Here is a 7,986-nt window from a genome sequence, read left to right as displayed (position 1 = left end):
TATGGTAGTTTCCTTTTTCGATTATTCGTTCCTAAGTGGTTTATACCAGTTACTTGTAGAGTAAAAGAGTACACAACCAGTCGAATACTATGTTACAGGCTTTTTCGTCACCATAAAGAACTTATATTCATGATCATGATCACTGATCGAGTCGATCTAGCCACGTCCGTATGTCTGGCAGTCTGTCCGCTTGATAAACGCCTACATTTACAAAACTATAAGGCCTAGTTTGTTTCAGCAGGGTGGCACGACCACAAAGGAGCATAACACTAAAAACTGTCCAGCGCATAAATTTTGTAATATTTGAAAAAAATGAGATTGTGTTCTTGTTAATAATAGCCATCGACATGTCAAATATAATTAAAAGATGCGATTCTTTTGAAAGTTACAGCAGTTACATAATCAATATTTTGAAAATTTGATTAAGATTGCACCCACATGCAGAAAATAAGATAGGCCACCAAGCAAGTGGTGCGACGCTTGTTTGTACTATATTGTGACTAGGTGACACAAGGACTCGCGAGGTGGCGTTATATCTGTGCCACTGAAAAGAAAATATCTTTCTAGAATCAGGGGCAGAAGCAGTTTTATAACTTTGATATTCCTAGGATAAATTCTTCAGCATTGCCATCATCGATACGACTAAATTCTTTTGAAGCATCTATGTATTAGATTACAGAAAAGGTGTTATTACAACCTTTTGAATTTAAACTATCTCAAGTGCAACGTTCATGAGTAACTGTCTCTGGAATAAACACACAAATTTTTTACAGATCTGTACACACATGCAAATTGCGAATCAAACTGACGCTCGGACGAAAAATAATAGCGTGTGTGGGGAAATAAAGAGGTATCGGAAATTTATTGAGTTTACAATTTTTTTTTCCAACAATTTTGTGTTTATAAAATGAGTTCTATCGTGTGTCTCTGAAGTTACTTCTTGGCGATCGCAACCAGTTTTGTTGTTGTAAAATTTGTAATATCATCTTTCTATTGTCAAGGAGTGACTTCTACGCGATATATGTATATTTTTTTAGTGTATTTTTTTTGGTAAGTATGTACTATTGTCTTTGTAGAAGTCACTTATTAATAACTAATGGACAATAGGCGATAGAATAATCGCCCTATTGCTTGCAGAGATTAAGTATATATTTTTGATCAGAATCATTTCATCTGGACCATTATACATCGAACAAGAAAGAATCATTTTAAAACAAGAGATCTGCCAACGGAGAGGAACAACTCAAGAAAAATATCAGTATTTTCAAAAGCATTACAAATATTCTGGGAACTCGTTGTGATTGCTCTGGGGTCCAATGATGATGCGTAAAACCAAACTGGTGATCGAGAATGGCATCCAGCATGGTTTATACACTTTTGATTCAACCAAGAATCATATTTAGGGGAATATGGGTAGCAGGCATATCCGACAAGGTTGTACATGTTTTCTGGATTCGGTATAATTGTTATCACAGCACACTTCTATTGAAAGGGAACGTGGTGAACATGCAGCATTGAGTTAGAAAAACTTACTTCGGAAAGGCAGTCGACCAAATACGTTTTTGTGGAGTTTATCTTTAAATCTCGTCTCAATACCTAGTCTATAACCTCAGGTATTAAAAGGGCATGATGTGGATTTAAAGGTCTTAATGCTTGTCCACAGACTAAGGACTCTGCAGCGATATAGATCAGAAAAGCCTAACACATAAATATCCCCGCTGCGGCCATAACCTGCAGAATTATTCGGGATACACTGGAACTCGAAAGGTGCATTACTGTTAACTCTTTCTCTCTTACAAGTCTCGTGGCCGAATCCAAGCAGTAGAAGTGTCACAGTTGTAAAAAATAGACGGAGGAGCAAGCAAGGAGACTTATTTTATTAACACACATGCTAACATGAATAAATGAATTCAGTTGTTTTTCTGCCCGACTGTTTTTGATGTGAACTACAGGAAATCAGTGCTTTGATTGGAACCAACGTCTCTTGCGCCATCCCCGAACCAACCATATAAAAGATTTTTCATACTGAATTTTAAAGCCACAAATCAGAACCGAACTGCAACCTTCCGGGGCCAATTTGGCGGACGTATACAATGAGTCTCCCCACGCTACGAAACTTATCACTCTGTGGCATTGGCGACCGGGAAAGTATTGGAATTCGCCAAGCTTCAGCGCTGAGCGAAGAGCCCTAACCTAACCTAACCTAACACGATTGCGGTTCAACATAGCCTCGAGCATGTCAATCCATGGGGAAACAACGATAAAATGGAGGACAAGTCTGAAAGTGATATATATATATATATATATATATATGCCTCCTGGAGGACTGATTCAACGTTGACAAGCATGCAGGATGGACCAGGTGACTGCAAAGTGATCTGATGTCCCCGGGTAGCCAGAATATGGAAGATGCTTCCTTTTCATTAGCAACTATAAACTGTCTATGGTCAGCTGCGTTTTTATTAGTGCGGAGAATCCGATGCCTTAAAAAGTCCCTTAAGCAAGCGGATTTCGAGGCAGTTACTGCTTGTCCGCAGTAACTTATGGTCGAAACCGCCGCGTATAAGTACTTAGCCTTCAATAAAAAAAATGTTGGACAAGTGGCGATTTATTTCTCTGCAAAATAGGCCTCTGTGGTTGCGACGACCTCCTTATTCGACGAAAATTTCTGTCCAGAGAGTGACTTTTTTAAGTTTGGATACAAAAAGAAGTCACAAGACGCCAAATCTGGAGAATATGGTGGATGAGGTAGCAGTTCGTTGCCCAATTCGACCAATTTAGACTTGGCGAGGGCGGAAGTGTGAGCCAGTGCATTGTCATGATGGAAGAGCGCTTTTTTCTTCGTCAAATGGGCCGTATTTTCTGCGATTCGGCGGCGAATCTGCCCAATAATTCGGCATAGTACAGCCCGGCTCATTTTTCCCTTCTCCAGGTAGTCGATGTAGATCACACATTGTGAATCCCAAAAAACGGTGTCCCTCACCTTTCCGGCGGATGGGACAGTCTTCGCATTCTTCGGAGAAGGTCCACTGTTTTGACTGTTCCTTGATCTCTGGTGTGTACCAATGGATCCATGTTTCGTCGACGGTTACGAAACGACGCAGAAACTCCTTCGGATTGCGCTTAAACAGGGTCAAACACTGCTCTGAAGTGGTCTTACGGTTGCGTTTGTTGTCCGAAGTGAGCATCGCGCCGACAGCTTTCTCATGCCCAAAATTTCATGTCTAAGCTATCTCGCGTATCTTCAACCGGCGGTCTGCCAATACGAGATCGTGGATTTTTGTCACGTTATTCTCCGTGTTAGCCGTTTTCGGGGCACCTGAGCGTGGCTCATCAAAAAACGATGTACGACCACGTTGAAACTCTTTAAACCAATTTTTGACGGTCGCCATCGAAGGAGAAGAGTCACCGTATACAGCATTTAAGCGCTGTTTGATTTCGCTGTTCAATTTCTTTTACAAAAAGAGAAGGGGGCAACAGGAAGCACGTTTGTTGTGGCCTACGCCGTTCATAAAGTATTTGCCCCTGCAAGAATTAGCATCACATTGGGTGCCATACCGCCATATTTTTCTGTCGCGACCCCATCGGACGGTAAGGCTAACTACTTATCGGACTGCCACCGTGGACGGCCTGGAAAAAAATCTTTGCCTGCCCTGGACTTGGGACATTTCCCAAACGGAACCATTGCCGGTTATGACAGCGATAAAATCAACATATAAGTACTTAAAGAGAAAAGTTCTATATGTTATCATGATCGTCTTATACTCGCTCAGATTTTTGGGAATTTTCATCGTTCGGCCAAAGTTACATTGCAGAACATTTGGCGAACTGGCGTAGAATGAGCTGATTCGTTTAGAGAAAACGATGCAGTCGAATAGAGACATTGGCTGGATTTATTCCTTAAATTAAAGGTTGTGAGGATTTCCCAATGCATCCCAAGGAAAAACGGTCGCCTACAAAGTCTGCTACACACCTTCATACACCTCATGTTGTCTACTGCTGTTATGTTTTAAAAACCGAGGCGAATAGCGAAGTTCAATGTTCATTAGTCACCCCAAGACGTGTTTAGCGCCTCTAAAGTCTGTATCGGTTCCAGGACCTGAACTACTCACAGCTGGGCTTGTGTTTGACAAATTCCTGGCAATTCCTGGGGAAATACTGGAAACTTTTGATGTGGCAGCGTTGCCGTTGGGTAACTTTGGCTCATAACGTTGACGTCGACGGTGCTAGATGCTCTTGAGAGACAAAATACGGATCTGAACTTCACTATGAAGAACGAAGCGGTTATCATCATACTCAACGAGGAGATACCAAATCCTCAACGCCTTAGCAAGCTGTAAGAGCCGCATAAACGCGATTCTGAGATTAAAGTTTGCCCTGCAGCAGCTCATAATCCTATCGATATTCGGTACTGCTTGTCAGGTCAACCAAGAGGATCACTCAGCCAAGCGGGTGATCGACTGGCCAAGAGTTACCGCATAATTATGCTGTGTAAGTCGTGACATTCGGAGCCTCATGTTACGATGTCTCTGGCCGATGGCTTCTGGAAGAAATGGCTAAGAGAAAGTCTTTCAACGCTCAAGATGAAAACTAAATGTTTCAAGCCACCGCTGTTGACGCTTGTGTTGAGAGATTTAGTAATTATCTTATACGAGAAAGCAAAAAGGGACACTAGAGGTCGGATTGTTGACATTCACCAAGGGGCCGATGGTCACCACCGCAAAAGCACGTGCAATACCTACAGTTAAAGCGCCTAAGCTCAAGGTAGCTCTGATGAGCCCCTGCAAGATCGTAACATATTTTGAGGATGTACCTCAATACGAAAAAAAAAAGTTAACTTCAAAAAGCCCAAGTTTGTATACCCTTGCAGTTATAAGAAATAATCAACTTTAGTAAATAATTTGTTCATATTATTTTTCCACTAATTTCCCGATTGTCCCTATGACAGCTATATGATATAGTCGTCCGATAAAATTGAATTCGCAATTCAGAACTAATTAAAAAATTTTATTTCCAAGCTAAGAAGGATATATGTCAAAAAGCACCTAAGCTTCAATTTGTTATATATTATTTTCACACTGATTTTCCGATCGTTCCTATGACCGCTATATGATATAGTCTTCCGACGTTGATAAAATTTAATTCGAAATTGAGAACTAATTAAAAAATATTATTTTCAAGCTTAAAACACCGAAGATATAATTTTTTCATATTATTTTACCACTAATTTTCCGATTGTTCTTATGGCAGCTATATGATATAGTCGTCCGATTTCGATAAAATTTAATTCGAAAATCACCTAATTAAAAAATGTTATTTTCAAGCTTAAAAGATTATATGTTCAAAAACACCGAAGATATAATTTTTTTAAATTTTTCCCCGATAGTTCTTATGGGAGCTATAAGATATAGTTGTCTTTTATACCCTTTGCTAGGGTATAAAATTCGTGAACGGCGTAGACTACGAGACTAGGAGACGACAAGAAAAGCACAAATTTAATAAAATATGTAATTTAATAAATTTTAATTATTTTTCTGTTTTTGGAGTGAGCTACTAGAGATCAGTGTTTTGATTGGGACCAATGCTTTCGCGACAGCCGCGAACCAATACCAGTCGACTCTTTCTTGGTAGCATGGAAAGCTCCCAATTTGACGAAATGGGATGACTTTTGGATGAGATCAGAGCTTAACTCAAAACTTTCTGAGCTTGAACTTGCCTCAGGCTGAATCCCCCTGTAGGCAGCAAAGAAAATAGCTGTTGGTGTTCTCCGGTAACAAGAACCTAAACATTTAGTTTTTTTACAAAGTCTTTACAAAGTGATCTTCCGCGGGTGGTTATTCTTGGGGGAGAGGACAGCTGCTAGTGATTTAGCTCTTATTGTTGTTTTTGAGGCCTTTGTTGTTACTGTGCTGGCTGGTGCTGCTGTCGAGGTGCTACTTCTTAATGACTTATCTTACTTGTCTTCCTATTGTTTGTGCACAATAGGGAAAACGTTTGACTCTGTGGAAATGTCTTATTAACTTGTTGGTACTTAGGACGACTAACTTGACCATGGCGTTTGTGTAGGAGTTTGGAACCACACAATTTGTCCGATAATTAAAAAATGTTAGGGAACCGTGATTCGATGGGATGGGACTTTTTGCAGTCGATTTGCAAACTGCTGATTAACGATACAGCCTTATAACCATTACATGCCTCCACATGTAGGCCACATCTGACACAGTTAAAAAGCTTTTGGCAATGCGCGGTGGCATTGATCGACATCATTCTTTTTATAGGGGAGTTCAACATGAACCCGTCGCCGACTAAGTGCCTTAATATCGTAAATTTTTTTGTTTGGCGTCGGCTCTAGTTTTTCAAAAACTAGATTGACGAATTTGGCTTTGTTGAAGCGGCTTTTAGGTACATTAACAAATTGGTGCCAGTCAAGGTAAAACTTTCCTTAATATTTTAATCCGGAATGGAATAATTACCGCCACGGACGATAAAACGAAAGGATCTCTCTACTTATAGCTACCGGGAATAGAATGAAACTTTTGTTATGGGTAAGTGATTTTGTATCACTGCCTTACGGCGTCGGCCGGTTGCGGCGGGTCGCTGATGGTGCGGTGATCGTCGTGACGGAGAACTGCTGCTGCGCTGTAGGGAGAAACACTCGACTTGCGAAGTCCCCGGAGGGGGGAATTAACACAGCTTAGCTTTGTTCGTAATGGGAGAGCGGTGCACTAAAAAAGCGGTGCAATAGGGGAGCGGCGCAATAGGGGTCCAGGTTCGCCGAACAGTGGGCCTAAACATTCCGCTCCCCTTGCAATCGCTAGCACTGAAAAAAATCGCCAACGCCTTATACCTGCGTACAGGCGCCGGAGAGGATCCACCCGAGCACCTTCTTTTGTGCTGCCGGCAGTCCATCGTCGACCGTGTGGAAGCCAAAATTCAGTTAGGTGGATGCTGGCCGATGGAACCGATTATCCGCTAGTGTCCCTAAACTTTTTCACCACGCCCTCACTAAGCGCACGGATGGGTGTGCGGATACGCATGTTCATCGTCTCGTCGACCTTCGTCGCAGTGCATATGGTCTCCACTCCCAGATTGGTCGTCGGCAAACAAAACACGGCGGCCATGGATGCGTCAATGGAGCTTGTTACTGTGCACAGATCGATGAGTGCGGCGGTGTCGAACGTGTTCTCCCCGGGCTTTACCGTCACCAACGCAGTTGGAAGGAAGATGACGTTATGGCGTTGTGGAAGCGCCACGACGGAGCTGGTGTCGAGGATGCTGAGGGCGGTGGAAGGGCAAGCGCTTGGCGAGTGGGCGAATCTTTCCGACGTGAACGTTGCCGAGAAGCGGGCTGTGGCGCGAAGCCGGAATAGTTCCGGAAACGCGTGCATTTTGAGCAGCGTGTGGTCGCTCGGTCACAAGTTCTGCACCGGTCACCGCCACGACAGCTCCCAGTGGAGTGCACGTGTTTGCACAGTAATTGTTCATCAGATTTTCCCGCAGCCGCTTCTCTGCGCTTAGCTGTTCCGCGGGGGCAGCTGTGATTGTTTACGACATCGCTGGACAATTCGAGGACCCGCAATGCTCTATCTAAATTGTAAAAGAGATCTAGGAAATCTTCTGTCAGCATAGACGCCACATGGGTTTTGACGGGACCTTCCGCCTTTGGCACAGCTCAGTTGGAAGATTATCGCCCCAACCTACATCTGAAGCCAAATCTTTTGCATAAGGACACAACAGATGGAGAAAGCCGGCCTGCTGGTCGGCCTGCTGGAGCTTCGTAGGGGAAATATCCGTTGCTTTAACTGGTGCAACGAAGAAGAACTCATCGGACGTCGCATTCCATCGAACGCCGAGAGTTTTGGCTGTTCTCTCAGTGTCGATCTCGGTCTGTCAGTCAGCTGTTGCAGGACTCTAATCGCTAGGAATGGCGCGCAATTGACTCCAAAAGTTTCCGCCTGTAGTTAGAAATCTCGAGTGTGCCCCTCG

At 42.9% G+C, this 7,986-nt stretch overlaps 1 pseudogene; it reads right to left on the bottom strand.

The window, feature by feature from the left end:
• Window positions 1-2,608: 2,608 nt before the first annotated feature.
• On the bottom strand, window positions 2,609-4,291 carry LOC122818701 (histone-lysine N-methyltransferase SETMAR-like; annotated as a pseudogene).
• Between the last annotated feature and the right edge of the window lie 3,695 nt (window positions 4,292-7,986).

This window comes from Drosophila biarmipes, unplaced genomic scaffold (genome assembly GCF_025231255.1).
Source record: "Drosophila biarmipes strain raj3 unplaced genomic scaffold, RU_DBia_V1.1 ptg000013l, whole genome shotgun sequence".
Classification (NCBI taxonomy): domain Eukaryota; kingdom Metazoa; phylum Arthropoda; class Insecta; order Diptera; family Drosophilidae; genus Drosophila; species Drosophila biarmipes.
Note: the sequence above shows the minus strand (reverse complement) of the source record. Positions and strands in the feature narration are given on the sequence as shown.